The sequence below is a fragment of the Varroa jacobsoni genome, unplaced genomic scaffold, assembly GCF_002532875.2.
Source record: "Varroa jacobsoni isolate VJ856 unplaced genomic scaffold, vjacob_1.0 contig02164, whole genome shotgun sequence".
Classification (NCBI taxonomy): Eukaryota; Metazoa; Arthropoda; class Arachnida; order Mesostigmata; family Varroidae; genus Varroa; species Varroa jacobsoni.
In genome coordinates, this window is record NW_019214771.1 from 5,144 (window position 1) to 29,048 (window position 23,905).

General features: G+C 40.0%; 2 long non-coding RNA genes across 2 annotated transcripts; both read left to right on the forward strand.

Moving 5' to 3' along the window:
• The first annotated feature begins 14,509 nt into the window (after nt 1-14,509).
• LOC147751869 (uncharacterized) lies at nt 14,510-15,536 on the forward strand. Its single transcript, XR_015315722.1, has 2 exons — nt 14,510-14,718; nt 14,893-15,536. It is a non-coding gene; the product is annotated as an uncharacterized LOC147751869 (long non-coding RNA).
• Nucleotides 15,537-16,436: 900 nt separating this feature from the next.
• On the forward strand, nt 16,437-19,011 carry LOC111272402 (uncharacterized). Its single transcript, XR_002687499.2, has 2 exons — nt 16,437-16,547; nt 18,356-19,011. It is a non-coding gene; the product is annotated as an uncharacterized LOC111272402 (long non-coding RNA).
• The last annotated feature ends 4,894 nt before the right edge of the window (nt 19,012-23,905 follow it).

Here is a 23,905-nt window from a genome sequence, read left to right on the forward strand (position 1 = left end):
ATTTCCTATAGTAGAGCCATGTTCATTAGAAGCATGGCCTACCTTTAATTGATGAAAACCCTATTTATTTCATGTTATCTTCATATTAACTGACTGGGGACACTAGAATCTACCAGTACGAAGCGTATTAAGCTTGCGTGGTTGTTCGATCATCGTTTCTCTTGGTAGCAGTTTTCAAGTCCATTACAAATCCACATGGTCTTGAACGCTTTTTATTATTCTCATAATAAATGTTCTCGAAAATAAAACTTCAAACCGCCAGGTATGCCCTGGTGATTCTTAGTGGCTTAGAACTGCCACCTTCCCATAAATTCTATGTGCTCTAAAACAAACAAATTGCTAAATATTCTCATTTGTTAATAAGAGATAGATGTAGGTATATTTCATTACCTATTAGGTTGATAATGAACATGAAATGAGCCACAGAAAAAAACAACTAGCAAGTACATAACTCAGTTTGCATTACATACATGCACGGCCAGCTGCCGAGACGATGTCCACTCACGTGTCTAACGTCTAGATTGGTTACAAGAATATTAACCGATACGTAAATAACACAATCAATGTATTGCCAATACTCAGTACTCTGAACAAATATAGTCCCATACAGTGTCACTTCGGGATGGACTTTTGTCCGTTAGCTTCTCTACCGTCCTTATGCAGGCGATCATTGCGAGAATCGAAGAGACAAGTTGTAAGAGCGCACACCAGCTCCGTTCTAGTCGTCGAAACCTCGAACGAAACACAGTAGAGGCTGCAGAGAAATCGAACAGATACTGCATGCTTGCGGCACACATTTCTCCATATATAGCGCGCTGATAAGATGATCCCTGCTTCTCGTGTGCTATGTTGCTATCAGTTAACGTTAACAAATGAATAAATCTTGTTGTTGTCGTTATGTTGGTGGTCCGTGGCTCATCACGAAACTTGCACTCGCGTCTCTGAAGGACTCGCAGAAAATTAAAGATTTTCTCCGTTTAATAATGAAAAACAGTAATTAATTTAGGAGCAGACTAAGGGAAAAGATGCTTGTGTTTTGTTTGCCAGTCTTGTTGCACCCGCCTTTAGCTGTATCTTAGTTGAGTACAGTGTAACTCATACTTGTTACATGTCCATCAGAGATCAGACAATGATATGCCCTCTTATGTTTTAGATTGTGAGCGTCTGTGCTTGTGCTTCTATCCTTTGTCTATAAGTTACATTGTCTCCGACCCACGTAACTCTTTTTGAGGGTTGCATCATAACACTTTAACCGCAGCATAAGTACTATACTAATGTGTATGGTATTTTATAACTAAAAAATCAGTTGTTCATTAGCTCTCTTCAACACTAAACAATGTTTTCGTTAATAATTAATTAAATTTAATTTAAAGGCGTGCCTTGTTAAAAACAAAAACAAAGCTTCAGCATCAATGTCTAATGATTTTTTTCCATGATTATTCAGATATTCCATTTTTATTCGGATCTTGTCGAGCTTCAGCGACCCAATACACATTGAACGATATTAGTTGTCCACAGTTAGATCCTTCGCTTCCCCATCAGGTTAACTCAAGCTTTTTTATTCTTGTTTTTACGGACGCACCCTGTCTCGCAGAGCGGAATCTCGGTGCATCCACCGTTAACTACAATATCTGCGTAGGAATCGACGCGCGCTTAGGCAATGACTGCTATAGGGGGGCTTTTGTCGTCCATAGATATATGAAATTTCTTCCATTATTGCGCCTAAAATCTGGGTAATCTAATAATTTGCTGTTGTGTAAGTTATTTTTTGCAAATATCAGATCGATCGATCTCACATTGACTTCGTTTCATGGCAAGGGCGAAGTCCATAGGCCCATATTTTTTCAAGGTGATCTTTTATTCACTCATAAGCAAATACATGAGACATGACATCTATAGGTTTCTATTGTTGAATACTCCAAGGCCTAAGGCTCTTTTATTGCTGCGTGTCTATTCATAACCGTTTTTGTTACTTCTTCTTAGAAAGTGTTGCTCTCTGCCTAATATCAATGCAGACAGCCGAGACTCATTATATATAAACTTTGTCCATTTACGGCTATAGATAGCGTGCCTCAGCTTTACGTTCGGTATCCCTGTTGAGCATTCCATCAGACTGGCGGCTGGCTCCCGGCACCAAACAACGAGAAACAACGAAAAAAAGTCTGTTTGTCCATGCCCGAGTCCGAACTTCTAGGATTAACACGCCGGGTTTGAGGTAGCAGATCATATACGTCATCAGTTAAGGCTCACACACGTGATTACTACTATTAAAAATCATAACATGAGCAGTGTACACAATCTACAAGGCATAAAGTCGTGAACCTTACGAAGCCGTATAATTGGCACAGTCGCACAGCGCTCAATGCTTAACGTCGGACCCAGGCCAAACGAAAAAAAAAAAAATAGACAATATTGGTCATTGCAGCACCATTAGTTGTAATGAATATTCTTCTTCTCGACCCGAGAGTTCACTGTAATTGACTGTATTTAGTTTAATCTGTTCTCAAAATAGGCTTTTATAGGTTTTGGCGTCAACTATCTAACTGGAAGGAAAGACAATAATCGCATATATGTTTATACTTTTTCCTTAAAGCACAGGCCGTAGCCTATTCAATGCATTAAAATAAATGCCCATGCCATACCGAAAAGTCATGTAAAACAATACGCATGACTTTCCAAAGAGAAGCAATAAATCGTTTAATGGCACTGGTTTTTTTTTATAGACCAGGGGTGGCGACGAATCGAACATGCTCCGCCTGTACTTTCTTATCTAACCATCAGATACGAAGAAGACTATGTATCTTTTGAATTCATTTCTACAAAATTCAAAATCTGGCTTACTTTAAGCTGTCCTACACGCTCTAGCTCAGAAAATATTCTTCCTCTTATTCACTGTCCAACCTCCCATAGCCTCGGGCAATACGGGATCTCAGTAGTCAGCTGACTGGACACACGACCCGACACGTAACACAGTGGACCCATTCTGACAGGCTTCGGAAATAGGCACTCTGTGTGATTCATAAACGGACGCTCGTTATTTTGACACCCCACTATCTCTAGAGAAAGCTATAGTAATTCGAATCTTGGGGGACTCAATGATTAACAATTTGTACTCACAGGAACAATAGAGTATGCATCCGGGAAAGCTAAGTAAACGTTCCATAGGCAGCTGAAATTGATCTTGGCGGAATCACACAAAATAATTATATTATTTTAGTACGATAATAGAAATTTTATTACGAAATCCTATAGATTCTAGATATATATATATATATATATATATATATATATATATATAGATATATTATTAATACATTAGATACGCATATTTGAAAATATATCGAAAATATAATCGAAACTATAATTAAAAAATGCGCAAGGCTAAGACTTGTTTTGTTTAAACAAGGTATAATTGCAATAAATCCTAAAGAATATAATTTGTGTATCTTCTAAATGTACACAAATAATCTAAAATAGTTAGTATATGCTATTAGAATTAAGCGTTTACGCTGTCTCTATTACTGATTAGTATTATGCTACGTTCTGTGCTTTGCGGCTCTGTAAGACGTAATACACTTCTCTATTTGCGTCTGGACACGATGCACTTGCAGCTAAAACTTGCAAGGAAAACAAAGCAGGCCGATTCGTCAAACGTAAAACGAATCTGACGTCAAAAAGAAACCTAGGTTAGCTAGCTAGACAAAGGTGCAGAGCGTGGTTCAGGCCACTGATGCAAAAAATCTGCGCGGGGCAACAAGCAAGAAACGTATCGATCTTTCCGCATTGTGGTTCCTGTTCCAACCCCTTATCGGTTCGGAGTCCTAAGGCATTGCGACAATGTCCCGTTGCCACAGGGGCATTTTGCCTAAGCGAACCCCAGCTTTCCCTCCGATTTCATGCTGGATTAGCCACAGACATGAGGCGTAGGCAGTAGAGTCTTACATACATATGTGATTCTCCGAGAGACCAGGAGATTTTCGTCGGGTTGACCAACGTGGGGTAGACTTGTGCCGTAATTTGACATCGTAGGTTGTAAGCAAGGTAATGTATTTCATTTACTAACATCAAACTTGTAAGCTGAAAGTCTTGCGGGGTGTATATCCCACCGCGGGACTTGAATTAGAAGCCTTTGTTCCAGTAGTTGGAGACTTAGCAATCCGCCAGCAGATGCATAGAAGAATCGCTCAGGGGACTTCATGATATAGAACTACCAAGGCAAAGGCTTGATATCCCCACTACTATTGATAATACTGCTGTTGTATCTTTGCCTTAAATAAAGGTGCATGTATTAGGCCTTAGTTAATAAGTGCCCATTTAGGCTAGCGTTGTAAAATAGGGTAGACGTAATATTTAAGCCGTAATATAAGGTTCTCATAGGAAAAAGAAACAATAAAAACAAAAATAAACAAATACACGTAATATATTTTAGAGTGACAGAAAACTATTTATTTGAGCCGTACTGTGGATACTTAAGTACGTAAGTTTGGCCTTTACGCTGCGCAGATATTCCTGCCTACAAACCCCATTAGGCACACATACTTCTTTATTGAATCGTCCTCTAAAACTGGAGAGTTCTCTGTAAAGTAAAAAGTTCTAACTCTGTTAGTTTAGGCAGTTTAGTGGAGAAGTCATCGTCACTTGTCTGTCGTGTTCGCTTTTCCCGCTTCCGGTATCTCCTGTCACTGTTTTTCTTCCTTTTTCAATCGTGTTCGTCCGCAGTTGCGGATGGTGTGTTGCATCCTACCGACTGTTGGGGCTGCAGCTAAACGTTGCTAGTGTCAGGACGTGCCGCGGCCCTTTGAGTACTCACCTACCAGCGCCCGACAGGCCGAATCCAAGGCCAGCTGTCCTTGATCTCCGTCTTCATAAACGTCCAACCCCATCCAGGCTAGCCAAAAGCTCCGATCCTGTGGCCGACGCTCAAATCAGATTCCCTACATTCTTCCCTACCCTGCAACTAAATCTGGTCATTACTACGAGCGTTTTCTACCAATGCACATATATATACATAGGCTTGTATATCTCTGTTACTATATATTTTATGAGCTGCAAATCTTTAGATGTTTACATTCTTTGATCTAAACAAGGCAGGTGAACATGTTTTCTTTTATGTTCTTTCTTCTTTTGTTACCTTATAAAACGGGCAAGACTAATAATAATGATCGTATTTGGCCGTACTCGAAGCATATAACGAAGAATATAACTTGACAATAGATAATGAACGCCTACGTTTGGCAAATAATACACTAAATTTGCCCTGTTCCAACAATTAGGATATCATCCTAGCATCATTATTGGTTGCGTGTTAGTTCATTAACGTCCGACCTTCGTATGCTCTCTTCGATAACATATATATCACTCGCGTACGTATACTGCACAGGCCTTTGCTTTATAAAGCGCTTGCCTGGCATTATTTCATCATTTCTACCGTCTATATAGTTGTTCTGAGTGTTGCTATTATCAACATCGTGATTAGGGTTCATAAGGCACCTTAACATCGGTAACGGCCGTATTCGCTTCTTTATGCTAGAGCTTTACTCTCTGACGACCCGTCTCCATTCCGTTGAGGTGGAAAAAGTACGTGTCCATTGTTTCTTGGTTTTCTTCTCTATGGTACACATAGGGAAAAACAGAAACATTGATTGCCATTAAAACAACCCGTTCAATCACAAGTAAAAAATATTCGACGCCTTAACGTGTATTTCAAGAGGGTGGACTCAGTTGTCACAAATCAGAGTCTCAAGATGGCCAAACATATGGGAAAAAACAACTGCCAGCACACAAATGGCGAAACAATCGTCTGGCTTGAGATTTGACTGCTCGGTTATCCTCTCTCATCAGACGCTTTGTTCAGGACAGGCAAAAAAAAAGTCACAAGTGTACAGGCACACGTGTTACCGGAATGATGTTATTATTCACCGGAATCACATCACAAGGCTGATAGAACACTTATTGAAAAATAATTAAAATTATGCTTTATATATATATAAACCTTTAAATATCTTTATTTTCTAATCAACGTCTAAACGAGCGATGATAATAAGAAGATGAAAAACAAGATAATAGTAATACGTATATAGGGTAATCTTTTTTAATACGCAGTATGTCCCTAACAGGCAAGATCTCTCTATTCAACTGATAATCAGTAAGGAATTTGTAGTAGCATATCCAAATTTACGACAATCATCATATAGCGACGACTCACGACTCCAGGAAGATCCATCGGTCTATTATATTGCCAGTTAGTTAATTAGTTGAATTATTATTAGAAAAAGGAAAATGAGTCTGGTAATTTGGTGAGTAATATTTTGGTCATCGAAAAATGTGTCGTTAGATGACCTGTTAAAGAAGAGGGAAAACCCGATCTTATTCTGTTTATTTGCATGCAGCTGGTGTACAAAATACACTGCTAACTCCAACCAGTGTCCATTATATAACACCTATACACCCTTAAAGAAATGAATGCGAATCATTATTGTTGTTGAAGGGTGGAGGAAGGTAAAAGGCAGGCACCCCGCGAAGTCTACGAGTACCATAGAAATGTTGCAAAGGAAATGATGAGTAAGTAAAAAGAAGACCTACACTGTGCATGAAATGGTCGCCACACCCCATTCCTGTGATGGGTCATTGTGTTTTTCCGCTGTTGCCACACACTGAAGACGCTTAGCCGAGGCTGAGTAGTAGCGAGAGACAGGAACGCTACGAAAAGGACTGGTACTGAATAGGCCCTGACTCCGACCATTGGCAACGCTTCCCCAGGACGAACGAGAAAGGGGATAATAGCATCGCTGACAACAAGTTCCTCAAAGGACAACACTATTTACCCTAGTTGCTATCCCTGTCCCCCCATGCATACAGATCAATACTTATCCCCAACCCCCCGATGAAGACTCAACACGCACCTTCGGCTTTTTTTGACTGGGTCATCCTTCTGATAAGCCTCCTGGAAGATCTAAATCGCTTACGTCACCATTATTGTCATCTCGCACTCAAAAGAGCTCGTCGCGTTTACTTGTGTGAGCATTGCCTTACGGGTGGTTGGTATAGTCGATAGAACGACACGCTAAAGTAAGCAACGACAAACAACTACACGTTTTAAATGGAGGGGCGGTGTGTATATTGCAGTGTTCGCGGATATGCGTTAGGCATGTCTTCTTTTCCCTGCGAGGGTTTAAAGGGATCGTTAACTAAAATAGAGCACACGTTTCGGTTTGTCAATAAAATAGTGATTTGTCCAAATCTAAAACGTCGTTCTATTTTTTACTATTGAATCTGGCACATAGTTGGCGCTATTTGCATTCTTTTTAATAAAATAATTAGGGTTACATCTATCGAGTGTTACGCGATATGTAAATAAGGATTTAACATTTATCTATTGCCGATGTGGCTCAAACGCGAGATTTTTAAGGGTTTAATAGAATTAAAATTGTTTTTCAAGTTGATGCTTACTCTTTGCATAATGATCACTACAAACATGTACTTTATTCTTGCAATGTTTATACAGAGAGGGTGTTTGTGCGGTTCAAACATTTCAATTAAATTCTTGTTGATATCGTTCTACTATATATTTAATATATATTATATATTATTTAATAGTAAAAGAAGACGAATGTTGTGCTGTCGGCAAAGGCTATGACCTCATTTTAGCTGATTAGTTTATGCAAATTAAAAGAGGCAACGAAGATTCCTGTTTTAATTTTTTCCTAATTCAGCCTCCTAAATATTAGGAGCTATACGTAATGCGTTCGGATTTTGGCTTCCAGCGCGAAACAAAGTGTATATACACCTAAATTTGAATTTCACGTTCGATATGCAAACACATCAACCATCACGCCGCCGTCAGGACGGAGTAGTCCTGTGGAGTATCCTGCACGGTTTCAGTTTTTGCTAGTAAGGTTTTCCGTCGTTTGTAATTTCGACGCTGCAGATTAGATAGATAGGCTTTGAAGAAACCTAGTAAGGGCATCAGAGAATTATCTTTGAATAGGGTAATTTTTATTAACCAAATGAAATGTTTTTGCAAAGTCGAGGAATATTTGACTTTTTTTTTTGCTTCGCATCGTTTTTATCAACTAAATTAAAGTGGATAAAAGAATTTGCCTTCATGTCGTACTTAATTGAAGCCAGAAGTTTTGGTTGAAGGACCCTTTATAAGCGGCTTATAGGTTCATTACACAATCAGATTGCAAGGCAGGAAAAATTCAAATACGACTAAAACATCGACACTGAAACTCAGTTGCAACAATAATCGAAACAAGTATAACTCTACAATTAAAAACAATCATGAAACCATATTTAACCCTTTATGGTCTTCAATATACGAAATCACAGGCATCGATTTATTGTATCACTAACGAGCTAGCCAGATTTCATACATACATATATATAGTAAGATTATAAATTGGTAAAACACTCAAATGAAGCTTTATCTAATAGGAAGATAAAGAACGACGGACATCTAAAATTTTATTGAATATCAATATTGAACTCCAGACTAGAGTTGAAGCACAGCCTATGGCATTGATAAGGCTATATGTACGACGTTAGCCAAGGTATTTCAATTTGAACGAAGATCGCATTGTCACTCTGTCCTTCTCCTGCTTGGCCAGCATTTCGATGCAGGCGCAAGCTACTTCTTGGAGAAGTGATTGTGTGAGACAGCTGCCCTTTATAATAGTGCTTTCCTTTTTAAAGGGAAACCCGATGTCGCGACATAGTCGGAATGCTCCTACGTGTATCGCAGCGCAGGTACGAGTTCGGGTTTCCTATGTACATGGCATTCCCACTGACACAGAAGCAATACTTCAGTTGGTACCTGTTTAGGCTAAAAAAACACGTTGGCCATCGTGCATTATTGAAATCAAAATATTCATGTTCAGACACTTGGAAACTACCGAATATCTATAAACGCCGATTATTGTGCTCCTCGTACAAGATTTTCAATTTCCCATTATTGTCGCGTGACGGCACCCCCTTCGCAGAGTTCTATAATCAGGAATTAAGGCAAATCTGCATCTCAGCTCTTATTATACTAAAAATACGAGATATCTTGTTCGTTTTCCTTTATATTTGTTTGGTTACCACAGTTGAGTAGCGTTGTCGGCTCATGGCAAATGTATATCTATCCGTACCCAAAGCAATTTCATAGCGGAACGCCAGCTGTTCTTTCGGCCGATCTACATCTCGCCCTGCTGCATGTATAAAATAAAAACCACAATAAAATACCCAAAAGATGTAGACAGCGCTGCCCATTTTCCAGCAGAAACGGGCCAGATTGCTTTGCTTTCGAGCTACAAATCCAAAACAACAGCAATGGCAGCAGAAGCTGTGCTATGACTGCTTCTGTCGAAAAATTGGCATTGCTTACGAACAGATCGCTTCACTTCGTTAGTCGAACCATTCGCTACGACGTTCAATTTTGTGTTTGCCTGCGTGTAAGCTTCAACCACCTGAAGTTTTGTCTCCCTCCAGGGGTTTTCAGCCCCTCTGCTTTGCTCCCGCTCCCCTTTTCTGATAATTTTTCTCTCACAGATGCTTCTCACTTGTTTGGATGGATTTATGCGTTACAGCCTGGAGCAATGAAGCTCACGAGACACTGGAAAAATGACGACAGTGGCAAGATAGGGTGGATATTAAAGCAGATGGAATAGTTGTGGAGGTTAAGAATTATACGTTTTTACTTTTAATGTGTAAATTAAGCGTTTTCTTAACATGGATAAATCGGTACAAAAGATGGCCAATATTATATGAACCCGAAAGCACGCACAGTATATTCATTAAGGGCATGTTCAATTGAGGTATCGGCGGGTGATGTGAAAGCCGACAGGCAAATTGTGGTACGGCGTGGTTGCACTCTAGATTATTCTGAGTACTGTATTTAATAATGAAGCTAACTGATAGCAGATCCGCTTTTACGACGAGATTAATGCGAGACTAATGCTAGCTATGCCCCATAACGTACGCAAAGGATCATTGTTTTGAGACGTTGGCTGTGATATTGCTACTTTGCATAGGAGCAAGTTAAATGCTAGATGCTAACTTATGAAGGACAATTTATTGAGAAATATTTAGTACGAGTAAATATAGGCAGTGTCTAATGCAGAACGCAAACTGTTCTAGAGGCAATTCAAACTGAATCAACTTGTCACTCTTGATCGAACGGATTACTTGATCAATATGTTTCGTATTTATTTTAGTGCCTTTTAGTGATACCTAATACCGTTTACGGTATCGATTAGGGGAGTTAAACTTACTATAAGAAGTTAAGCTAGAGCTGAAATTGTTGTATATTTTTCGCATAAACGGGCCTCATAGGGGATTATGGTCGAAAACGGTGCAAGTGCTTTTATAGCACACGAACATCACTTACAATGTTTCGACATAGGAAACAAGCCGCTTGCTGAGGGCATATGAGCTAAATGACAAGATCAAAGCGTCACATTCGAGCAAATAAAAAGCCAGAACGCTAAAAACGACGATTCCAACAAGAAAGGTACCACAAAAGTACCTTCTTCAACAAAACAATTATCATAGTCATATGCGGATATGTACGAGACAGCAAACGATGTGTCTAATAGTTCAAGCACAAAGGTCCGTTACTAGCCGTAACTAAGCAGAACAGTTCGCAAGGACGTTCTAGGAAAGCTCCGTACAGACCGGCATGCTTCTGAATTTTTCCTTCGAGTTACATGACAGCTATTGCGAGCTTATGTTATCATGCGTACCGTTGCTTATTCTAAGTCCTGGCCCACAGCAAGGCCAACATTTTGCGTCGTCGTATGTTCTATGCTCCATATTGTTCCATTGATGCAGAAGTAATTGGTGTTCGCGAAAGACTCAGTTTAAGTTGCAAATCATTATTACAGAAAGATAAGGATTACGAAGCTCAGATATGAGTTTCTGCTACAGTGGAACCACTACTAAGTCGGACAAGATTGAAAAAACCAAACACACGCAGTGCAGCTTCGTTCGGCTCATTCGCTTTTTTCTTTCTATTTAGTACAACCTATCATAACGTATAGCTGGTAAAAGAATTTATAAATAACTATTACGCGTCGATTATTAGAGTTTTAAAAGTTTTACTAAGAACACTTATATCAATTCGTATTTTTGCAAGAACCTGTTTTAACCCGGCCTCCCACTTCAGAGTCGAGTGACTGCCGACCAAAAAAGCTGATTCCACAAATGAGCAGGTAATTTGCACGCGATCCGCAACAATCGAGAGGGACGTCTGCGTAGGCGCCCTGAGACACCAGTAACAACAGGTTTGCGTGCCAGCGAAATATTCTTCTTTTTTGCTATATTAAAGTTGCATTCCCGCCATTAAATCAGAATGCTGCACTCATAGGCCGTACGCGCGGCGCTGCGCGGCAGCCGAGTAACCAGCGTAAGATCCTGCCGGCAAACGTCTAAGAGATGAGCCCATGCCACAAAAGCTCTTTACTACCGTTCAGTGTGTTAAGCTGTCCGTTGTCGGCCACTGTAGCTGTAGTAACCGTTTGGAGTGCGGTACTGTGCACTGTGCGTACGTCTTCATTGGCTCCCACAGTCGCCGAGACTGAACGAGCCAAACTAAGAACTGAGGATTACCTGACGCACGGCGTACCAGCCGATGTGTGCGCGGGTGGAGCTTTGTTACGATCCATCCTCAATGCAGAGTGGAGCGAACATGGTCCACCTATACTGCAGCCCACACGGCCAGACGTCACTAGGGCTTGGCACCGCTCGCTCGTACCACCTGCTTCGTCGGCCTCTCGTTCACGCAATCTTTCAGGCTCTCGCATCGTCCCGCTATTCTGAGTCTGGCTGCACCTTCCACCATAATCCCCTCTTGACCGAGCCTTCCCGTTTGCTTCTTTCTATATCGACCTGAGATGTGGACGGGAGGCGGAATTGTAATAGGGCCAATGGGTCTAGCTATGTAGTCGATAGACATCTAGCACTACGGAGACTCGGCAATGCTTTACCGACACCTTACTAGTATAAATGCGGTGAGCATGGCAAGCGGACAAACCAGTCCATTCTACGAAAGGCGAAAGGACGCCTGGTGAGAACAGGCACATATGATATTTCTTTTGAATGCCCCTATTTATACATTTCACCTCTTACACGTATAAACCTCCTGCATATACGTTCCCTGTCACGACTGTCGAGTGTGCTTGATTGAATGTTGTTAATATGTTTTGCTTAAAAAACGAACGTGATCAATTTGAGGTTGTTGGTCATCTTCACAAAAAGACGCTTTTAATTAATAGATGTACTCCGGAAACTGTCGAGAACTAAATACGTAGCTTTTAGCTTTTTAGATTCTTAGCTGGGAACTTTGCACGCAATACAACACTGCATTGGGGAACCAGTACCGTTTCGAACCATTTACAAGACGTTTGTCGTGCCATTTTTATCTATGCAAAAGCGTAGTTATTTTTATTTCGCTGGTTTCTTGTTTGTATTTGCTGCGTTTGCAAATGAACAGCCGTATATCGAAATCGAAAGATCGACACGCTGCTGGGGTGATAGATAGCACATTACTGCTGTTGATATATAATAAAGGAGGCGAGTTGCGACCTCGTCTTCTTCTACTCGTTTCAACGTTCTTTGCCTGCCTGCAAAAGTCGGTTGATAGAAGCCCTCTCGTGAACCTCAATGAGGTCTGTCCATTGTGGCTGTTCCTGTCGAAGTCGAATCCGGGAATGAGTGTCGTTCTCAGAGCGACCTGATAGCGCTATTGTGATTCTACCTGGGCGACGATCTCTGCGTCCCCGGTTTCTGTCCTGTTCTCGCCCGCTCTCGCCGTGTAGAAGCAGTCGCCCTCTTTTCAATGGCGGACGGCAATGATGACGCTGCTGCTCGTACCCCTAAATCGACTGCACGTCACTGAGTCTAGCGGACCCGAACGCTAAATCACTGGCGACTGTATCTGCTACCAGACAATAAATAGGTGGCACGAAAGTATTAAAATAAAGAGAAGCTCTTAACAAGTATAGCGCATCACAGTCCAACATGGACTCACGTTATTAAATTATAGTGAAACTTACACATATATTTACATAAAAAAACAGCCCTACGTTTATAGCTCTGGTTATTTATTAGTCGATTATTTACCGACTCTGGGTTCAAGACGTATGTTAGTTACAGCAACGTAGCAATGCCACTTCTGCGAGGTGAAAACGTGACAAAGAACAAAACCAACATGAACTTGCGCTTAGTTCCATTTTCTTTATAATATTCATTTTGTCATAAAGGCCACTGCCGCTAGATTTTTCATAGATATTTAGACATTTTACGAATTCACTATCACAGGCCTTCCACTTAACTGGAGATTGACTTAACAAAGTAGGGTAATTCAATTGTCTGCTTATGCGGGAACATCCCGTTCGATGGAAACATTGGTATGTGAGGCGAAAGGCGACATTAATCAATATCATGGATGTCCTAGTGTTGCTTCGGATCTACCCGTCGACGCTTTCCCGTTCCCAAACCGTACTAATGACCATCGAACTTCCAGGCTCGTCAATTAACCAACAACACACGCAGTGATATCGTAGTTGTCACGGCTGCTTCCCCTGAGTGCTATAACTATACTATTATGCTATGTCATAATCTACGTCAATTTTTAGAAATGCCCCTATTTTAATGCGTCTATTTTAAGGAAAGGTCTATAATCAGTGGTGCAATTACACTTATTATATATTTTCTATGTTAGTTGAAGATGTATATTTGTGTGTAAATAAATTGCCCTCTAGACCTTCACATATAAAGATGAGCCTTTTATGTGAGATAGGCCCTTACATGTTCGAATAAGTAAGGGCCTGTTCCACATAAAAGCAATATTAGGCTTAGTTAATTTTACTTTTTACGGCGGACAAAATTACCACTTAACGAACACCGTAATGTGTTCCGCCAGGTAAAGGGTACGAGTGAAGTCCAATGAATATGAGCTACATATTCACTGTCTAGTCGTACTGTATCTGAAGAAGATTTTATTTGATGCATGGAATTGATAGGCACCCTCATTTATAGAACAAGAGCCTACAACATATATATATATACGGTGACTATTATGATCTATGTAGGGCGCTAAGTCTCGAAAGATGAGGAAAAGCGATGTAGTCAGTTATAAGTTCAGTCAGGCGTATTCACTATCGAAAAATAAAACTTGATAACAAATTTTATTTTGAAGCTAGCCCACAGCTGGAGGTAGTTGTTTTCAAGTGAGATAGAAATATCACTGCTTCTGACAGATGGTTCGTTTATAATCCCGTCATCTGTGAGGTAGATGCATCGCGCCGAGTCTGTTAGTTGAGGCTTTAAGCCAAGCGGGAGATTATCAGTTCACTTCTCCATTGGCACATCGAGAGGCCATTAATGCGCATCAATACAGATCATAACGAAAAAATGGCCTTGACGGGCTTTCCCGCTGAGAAAGGGATATGGCGACGTTTTCCATTTGCAGAGTAACCCTCAGCCCGCTCCTGCCTAGAACAACGAAACTGATTACGGTATCGTCGTCTTGCAGCCACCTATGCGGTCATAGAAGAGTTCTCCTCTGGTCGTATCCCAAACCAACAAGTCGACTATAGTTATTGTGATATTTTTCGAGACGCAAATGTCTCTTTATCGAGATAGAGTGAGATCAGTGTGATTAGTTTCCAAAATCTGTGACCAGCTGCGATTATATTTAGCTAGGCGACGTTCCAAGTCCGGAACCGGCGTTAGACGGTATAAAAATGCACACCTGTTTCCCTTATGGCTTCTTCCTTTTCGAAATTATTCCTTTACATTTTAGGAGAATAAATTTGACTGCAAAAAGCAATGGGCACATATTTATTTTTAGTTGTGTTATTGGCCCTTTTTAAACGAAAATTCAATAAAAATAATTTTTGCTTGTTTCAGTTTTAACCCGCCGTCGTCCAAATGCAACAAACGTTTAGATGCATGTATGAACGAGCGTCAAGGTTCGACATAGTTCTTGCATACACGTCCTATGCCGTTTCAGGGGTATGGAAGGTTTAATTGTTTCAATTTGCGCCAATATCTGTGAAAAGGAACATCTGTCTCTTACTATTCGATATTGATTTACCTCATAGCGACGAAACTGTGGCGTTTTTAAAAAGTCTCTTGCATAGGCTGCTCTTTAAGGAATAACTTCTGTCGATGTTTGCGCCTTTAAACTACATATATCGTCTCGATTTTTAACGATGTTTGACATCGCCAGATAGGAAAAATGACGAAACTCACAGCAATACGGACTTCGATCAGTAGCTGAAGCGAAAGAAAATAGAGAATTCAGTAAATCGATCGAGGAGCACACCAGTACTAGGATTACCACCATCGTTATCAGCCTAGTAGTGCATACTTCTACGCTTGCCGCGTAGTTTCTCAAAGGTTTGATGAGTTTCTTTTTTGGATAATGACTGAAAAGATCTTCCGTTTCTAACTGATTTGTTGTTTTTTTTTTTATAGCTAAAACTACAGGTACTATGGCAAAGTTAAGAAAAAAATAGAAAATGAATAAATAAACTAACGATGAAATATGATTTTCATTAGTCCTTTTTCATTGCTGCAATCTTTTTTTTTGCTCTCAACAATTGTGTATTAGACAGAGCTGTCTACCGGCTGTTGCTCAATATAGCGCTCTTTCCATCTGTTTAGAATTATTCAACTGTCGTATTTGTTAGCTCGTGAAGTTGAAATGTTTAGGACATTTTTAAATTTTTTTTTCTGCGTTTTTGCGTAATTAAAATAAAATGTATTTTTAATAAATATATAGATTTAAGGTTTATATATAAGCTTCTGGTAAAGAGGGTTTCGTTCGAAAAATTACGGAGATTAGTTACATACATGGTCGATCTTAGTTTCAACAAGAGACTTAACAACTGCCTATAACAACTACGACAATTCTAGTAGCAGATGTACATCAAATTTGTCTGAAGCTCTTTGATTCGACTATGGCTAACCTTATGTCGTAAATCTTCCTCAGTTAGTCAGGTAGTAAGGAACAAATACGTTCACACAAGTCAATTCTATGTGTAAAACTCCCTTTGATTCAAAAATACTCACTAAACTAAATGTATGTTCAATGCACGTACACATACAGGCATAAATCTAATAAATGGAGCACGCAGTAATTATTATACATAAGAGCTTCTCAGCCATCTTCTCTGGCGTATCTGGTCACAGAAGGCCTTTCTAATGGCATAGCTGGTTGGTATTGACTCTCCGTGCGCGTACGATAGTAGCTCAATTTAATGTATCTTTCTGTCAAGTCAAATCAAAGCCGAACGCAGTCACTAGACGTCAACGAACTCGATTAATGCGCCCCGATCCCTCTGCATTGGATTCAACGACTTGACCCTCGTTTCCAGTTGAGCAGAGCGCGTAGGCGAGAGGCTTGTGAGCCAACTGATTTAGATAATGAGACTGCCTCACCCCAGAAGGGCTGTACAGCTGTGCGAGTTAGGGGCATAAAGCACGCAGACAGCTAGGGAGAATAGATCTACATGCATTATAGATTCAATTGGAAGGGATAAAATTACATCTGTCTGCAGGTAAGTTTTCTGCTAGCAAAGACCAGAAGTTATACTCTTTGCCGCTTTGTCACAGACCCGCAAAAATAAGTGCATGTGAATATACCTGCTCGCCATCTGCTCATTCGCTCCATTCTCGAGACCTTTGAACAGTGCTTGTTTCGCCCCCACTATACTTGAAGATCTTTGGACTTCGAAGGGCAATTATTAACCATGCAAGACGTCAGAAGCAATTAACTCTAATTACTAGTCATGAACGCTGGAAGCGTTGAAGTTTATCAACCGTATGTGTCGTGCTTACTATTGTTTGAAGGGGGATTAAAACGTTCCGCATTGCTATACTTAAGTTATAATTACTACGAGATGTGTTTACCTGTCATGTATCAGTTTTTCGTCAGGTTTGACCTATATCACTATTTTTAAGAATAAATAAAAATTGTGTACGTAAAAATGCTTCTGTTCTATTGGAGGTGGGTTCATAAACAAATGCATCATAAAAATTCATAAACATGAAAACATTACGGACCGATTAGAGCGAATTACTTTAAAATTGGATGCTATATTGTTTGACTCATTGTCTCGACTGTCCAGATATTTCGGTAGGATCTAATAAGACAAGTATTATTATATCTGGCTCAGATCGGCAGCGAATTCAGGGCAAAAAAGTTTTCGCACTTTGGGTGATTCGGGCCAATTGTGTATCTCCTTTACTTAAAGTAAAAGCTAGTTAACCACTCCATAGCCCTGCATCTCTTTTCTTTCACGTGTAACCGGAGGTGATAGCGCAGTCACAGGGTGAATGTTTTAGGTTGAACGTGACTCGCATGGCCACTATAAAAGCCTTCTCCCCAAACGTTCGATATTGAGCCCTCAAATACTAACCTACCTTATTAGGCCAACCCATCTGCACGTGGAGGGTTTTGCGCCTCTTACTTCAAGGCCACGCTCAACCACTCAGCGTTCTGCTCATTAATCGTACGACTGTTCCGTGAGCTAATCCTGTGTCATTTTTGGCTTTTTTCTACTGATTGGACTCCATAAAGTAAATGTTATAACGAAAAATAACAATAGAAAAAATTCACGACAAACGCCTTAGGACATTTTAATGAGGTGATACATTTGTAAAAAAATGAACGTAAAGTTTGGTTTGGTTTGGAGTATATTAAACCACATATAATAACATATCATATCGCCAATCATTTAATCCATTCGAGTTCTACAAAGCGACATTTGATACAGATATTTCAAATGGACCCTTCCAAAAAAAGGCCTGCTTTCTTCTTAACTAAAAGAAAACTACGGAAACATACGGCACCGACGTGCGCTCCGGTGACAAACCTTAACAGAGCGAAAGCCAGGGTTCAATGTTCCTTAAACTCTCAATTTTTAGTCTGCTTTTAGATCTAAATTACCCGCACAGCACACAATATTAGGTTCAACATTCTATCACATATTATACAAAGAGAATTTTCAAAAAAGCGCAATTTGCTAGAGGATCGTAGACCTGAGTCCTCGTAATGTTGTCGTGATATGATGGCAAAACACTGATCAGGTCGATTTTATACATACAATTTTATCTGTACATATTCTAATATTATAACCCTACTCGGAACGTCTGTGTGACGCTAGCTGTTTTACCTGGCTTTCCGATTCCAGCGGTACAAACACGTGCGCGTGTTTGCGCACAGCCACTTTGCTTCACTTTCAGTTATGTCGAACAACTCTACTAATTTACATAAATGTCGTAAAATTTATAGCTCATTAATGGAAACTCAAGTAGAAAAGCATGGTATATATGCAATTAAGAAGATATAGCATTCGATTTCTAGGAAATTCATCTTCATAGAGAAGCCGTATGCTGCTGCGTGTGAAAACCAGCTCTAATTGATGGCTACGCTTCTTAACCGTATTCATCCCACAAGGAAACTGATTAGATCTGAAAACCTCATATCAGATCCTTTAGCACTGAGTACACGCACATCAGGATTAATGTGACCGTGCTAGTTTTAAACTGATCGATATAAGTATAATGCTGTTAAGTTTGTACACACTGAAACTTGTTCCATACTTCCTTTGGCATGCTACGGGGCGTACATAGCATTTATATATGGAAAAACTCTGCATGTGAAAAGCTGGACTATTTTATGTTGTTTGTCCCGAGTTCGATTTTCAATATTTCTGTGCAACTATTGAAGCTATTGTGTATTTCTATTGAATATTGGTTTTCCTATAAGTCTCGTCCTTCGGGAAAGCCTTTCGGGAATCTAAATTGAATCTGAAATTAAGCTGTATCTACGAAAGCAAATAGGAAAGATAAATAAATAAGATTTTATTATTGTGTGCTGGTTCTGATAAATAATAAATCTCTATGATATTATTCACTGTGTTATTTTATTGAGTTCGATTCTAATATCGGAACTGTATCATTGGTGCCCCAATAAATACCTCTGTACCCCAATAAAAAGGCACTGTATCTTCACCCTTCTGTACATTATTTGATAATTTGTTCACATCAAATGATAAATCTTCAGACCATAGATTGCTGGCGTAGCATATCCCCCACTTATTGGCACTTGAGAGCATCGTTCAAATCCGTTTCCATATGATACTCGTTATTGTAATGTTATCGGATCTTGCCTGTTTATTCTCTTTGCTTGTTTGTACACATATGTATCTATTTGAATGTTCGAGTTAATACGAGTTGTTTATTTTGGGGAAAATGTCTGACTCTCGGGCTTTCCCTCTAAACGAAGCTTGAATTTACCAAGACCACGAGCAAGCTTAGCACAGCTGATTCGGCAAGCATCATCTGTGACTAAAACGAATAGCTTTCCTTCTCTTTTTGTCTCTCGGTCTTGCACACACATGTAACTACTAATTTGTCACACCTGTTTACCTGACTGAACTAACGCATTAGAGCTCATGGGCTGGTGTTTTGTCCACTAGCAAAACGACGTTCCTGTTTAACGCTTTTAAGCCCCATTGGGGGGCGCTGCAGCTCGCAGGTTTCCTGTTTGGTCACTAATCTCCTGTCTGGTTGGTAGATGTTCCTTTGCGTCCCGTGTTACGACCAGCAATGCGGACATAGAACAGTGCACTCTTGTGCGAGCTATGGCATGGGCAGATCTCGTTTTGGCCAACTCTGTCGAAATCATACAATACACATACATATACAGAGTCTAGCCAAGGTGTGGGAGCATCTGCATCTGCAACACCATCCATCGTGGTTCCAATATGCCATGCTGACGTTATTTGCAACCAACCAGCGATTCGTGTAGCAATTTGCTCTCTCGAAATCGCTGTTTATCTAAACGCACCCTTCAGACGAATGAAGATCGAAACGGCAGGAAACGCCGTCTTGCATGAACCACTGAGTGAAATGGTACGGCGTCCGACAGTATTATAACTAACTCGGCAATACTAGTACATGAAAAAAAGACTACTTCATAATATTTCGTTGAGGGCCTGCCTGACGAATTGATTTATTCCAGGCACCTGCCTTTTACCTCAGTATTCAACAGGCCGAGCGCTCATTAATCCAAAAATAGCGTAACATCTGGAAAGATTTAGAGACTCTAGAAAAACATCGGAGCATTTAGACGAGCCTTCTTGATTGTCACCATTGTCTGGATAGATTATTTAGTTTTTGCATTCTAATTTCTATCGTTGACACTTTGCGCGTCCACTTATGAAAAGTTTTTTAAGGTCATGTATTTTGGATCACCGAAAAGAATTTGTGATCCCACGACGCACTTTTGACGCCAACATAAAATTATACTTCGAATGCGATCAAAACTGGCTCAATCATAGTGGGTTTACAGTTTGAAAATTGTACGAAAACTCAGGATTTATCCGATGCCTTCTGGGACTAATAAAGCAAAAAAATCGCACTCGGAGCAATTGCACGGGTCAAAGCGAACATGCAGCTGCGAATTTTTTGCATAAGGTTATGGCTTCCTACTACACGAATTACTTTCATTAAATTTAATTTCAAATGACATGCCCCTCTCACTATAGTTTCTCACGTTGAGATGACCAGATTACGTATGAGCAAATAACAGCCAGAAATCATCCATTGAAACTGCGATCTCTTGTAGGACCTTTCGCAAACCTTCAGACTTGGGGGTGTTTTTGGTTTGGTTGGTTAAAGCATCTGATGCATGTTCAGTTCACCTTCTGATAATCTTTAAGGATACTTCCCATTAAAATCTCAGTTTTATAGACAGATAATGCAATAGACGAATGTGGCGGAAACAATTTGACGCGGACAGGGTGTGTTCGGACGACTAATTCAAAGCCTGTCTATTGGAGATATCAGATTGGCATAATAAAAAAAAAAAAGCCATAAATAAACCGTTATTTTTTACCCCGTCTTCTAGTTTTTCGATTGGTTTCTTCTGATGTTAGCTTCAAAACGCAGGTTGTTCAATAAAACGAGCGTCCAATGGAAGCGGCAATACATAAGCTGAGCTCACCTTGAAAAGCGATCATTGTTCAACGGTGGGGCGGAGTCCTAGAGCCCGCGAGGAACAGGAAATCGTGTTCCGAAGAAAGAAAAGTTCTATAAAACTTTTCGGATCATCGTTCGCCGTTATTCGCGAACGGCCCAATCGAACTCCCTATGACGAGGCAGATTGCAAACATTACAACCTTAAATTTCCTCATAGATGCTTGAAGCAATATTACCTGAGAGTATATTTAGGTGTTACAAGGGCGGATCGTTATAAGTTTTGAATGACCTAATGATGTTCAATGTACAAAGGAAAAACTGGTACATCGGACGATAGCTTCGAGCGATTCGTGATCGTAAGCGATAAATTTACGCGTACACACGACAATCTCACCTCGACTGACTACTTTATGGAGTAAATATAATTGTTAAATTAAATGTTCAAACAAGAAGATACAAATCTACACGCGTTCAAATAGGCGCACTTCCTGTTTTGCCTTATACCTGAGTACGGAAGCTTTACTGTAATCTGTTATGAATCTAAGTACATATTATTGATAAATGGTTTTACAAATATTCAAGCTTCTATCAATGAATCTGCGGCGAGTTATGTGAAACTGATAAATAACCATGCTAGACATGAATTGGAAAAGGGGCTACCCGCAGCCTAGAAAACAAGATTACGATCGATTCTTTGCAGGACGGAAAGCTAGTTTAGCTTGGCTACCGCGCTCCGCTTTTGTTTCACGAAATCCAAATGGGGTCAATTGTCTCAACACATTACCGTTTGGCGTCAGCTGCTTTTTTTGGGAACCGATTACCGCACAACAATTGCTTTTCGTACAAATTTTTTTTGCAAATACTAGAACAATGTTTGACAATAGGTCGATGCTTTCTAGGCTTTCGAAGCATGGTAATTTATATCCATATGTAGTTATTTAAGATATTATACTTAGTTTAGGCTTATTTAAACAATAAAGCACAAAGCTGCTTGGCATATCGTAAAAGAGAAAGTTGAATATGGTGTACTACTGAAAGATTGTTTGTTTTATATTGCCAAAACGTCTACTATCCGAAAGTGTAAGATCTTTTAAGATAATTGATAATAAATATTCAGAAGCTCGGCAGCACTCCTGTTCCACGTCCGCGTGACAACCGGCTAAAAACTACGTACTTTGATAAAAGGCAGAGTTCAAGTGCTCTACAGGATGGGGCGTTCGAATTAGAGAAAACTTTGAATTTTGAAGCTTTTGCTGTAACGGGAACGCGTTCATCCGCTATTCCTGGTGTCAGACGAAAGCCAGTCCTTTCTAGAATAGAGCAATAAACTTATGACAGCGAAAAACAGTGTGCCATCTTCGCAGTGTAAACGATGATAAGCCATTATGCAATCCCTGCGCGTACGGCGAAACATCAACGAAATTTTTTTGCCCAAAATCGATAGTTACGTTATTGTCGGTTTTCACGCAGCTTCTGAGAAATCGGAACAGGATTCTTCAGAAGCAGCTAAAAAATCCTTAATAGGGGTTGTATTTATAAGACTCAAAAATTCATCAAAATTATTCAAGAAGTCATTTTTGGTACAGACATTAACGATCGTATCGAAGAAGCGCGTATCCGTTGCCGACTAAATCATCCAAATGAACTCCGGAAATTAGTCCTTTTGCGCCCTCTAGCACCGTTTGTGCTCATTGGCAGTCTAGAGTTACTGCATCTTTGGGATCTTTGGCCTACTGTAAACCTAAAAATTAGTTATAGCAAATTGTTTTTCTATGTAGTGTACCTAAGCCACACTTGCAAATACCGTTCGACGCAAGATTACTACCGAAAAGTTATTTGCGTATTAAAAAAAGGATATTTTCGGAATGACTAGCGGGTTCTTCAGGTCGTAAACTGAAGATGTAATTGTTCACGTTGAATAAAAATAAAGAAGATTTGGCGCTATCTTGTATATCACAACTGAAATAAGAATAAATAACGAAATCAAATCAAGAAAGCTAACGAGCCGAAATATCCTTCACGGATTTTATGTGATATTATGAGCTGCGCACTGTTTGCTTTCGTTAACTGTTTATGAACAACACTGACTAAACGTTCTCGAATGTCTGTTAAAACAGTTTACGCGCTTTCGGTAACGGTTGAAATATGTCTGGAAAAGTTCAGCCCCAGCCTTAGCGACTCATTTTCCCTCGGCAGCTACAATGATGGCCCGAAACGCTCGTTGCTAGCTGAGAGCCGACCTGTCGACGGGACTAAGTAATCCGGAACCCCTATAGCAACATGCCTCGATCCAAAGACGGCCTGAAAGCACCTGGTTGCTGGCGTCTTTCCCCAAGTCAAAGGAAGGCCTGACAAATGAGTTTCTTTCACTCCTTTAAATCCCGCACGTCGCCGCCAACACACAGTGTATTTTACCAGTCGGAGGTTATACAGAGGGAGGGAGGGAGAAAGGGAGGCAGGACTATGTGGAACGACGTTGGGTGCCTGCGCCAATAAGGAACGTAGTATACTGATCGGTTGAGGGTAGAATCCTTGTGACCGGGAATAAGTTGGTTGGATGAGTCCGGGTCGGAGATACGAACTCTTTCAAAGCTATACAGTGTACTTCTCAGATGGATAGGACAGAGTGGATCAAAGGGCAGCAACTTTAGAACGAAAGAGTACATGCAATAATCTATGGTCGTGGACGCAAACATAGTAAGATTCTTTGTCGAATTATTTCGCCAACTTGCTTGCAGCAGACTTTTAAGCAGTGCACTGCAGATCGTATCCAATGCTATATATATATATATATATATCGCGCGAAATGTAATGATATTAATACTGGTTAAATTAAACTGAATGTGATACATAAATATTTCTGCTTTCTATCTTTGTAAAATTATTTATATTTTATATTGTTTTATTATTACGGATTCAATACAATATT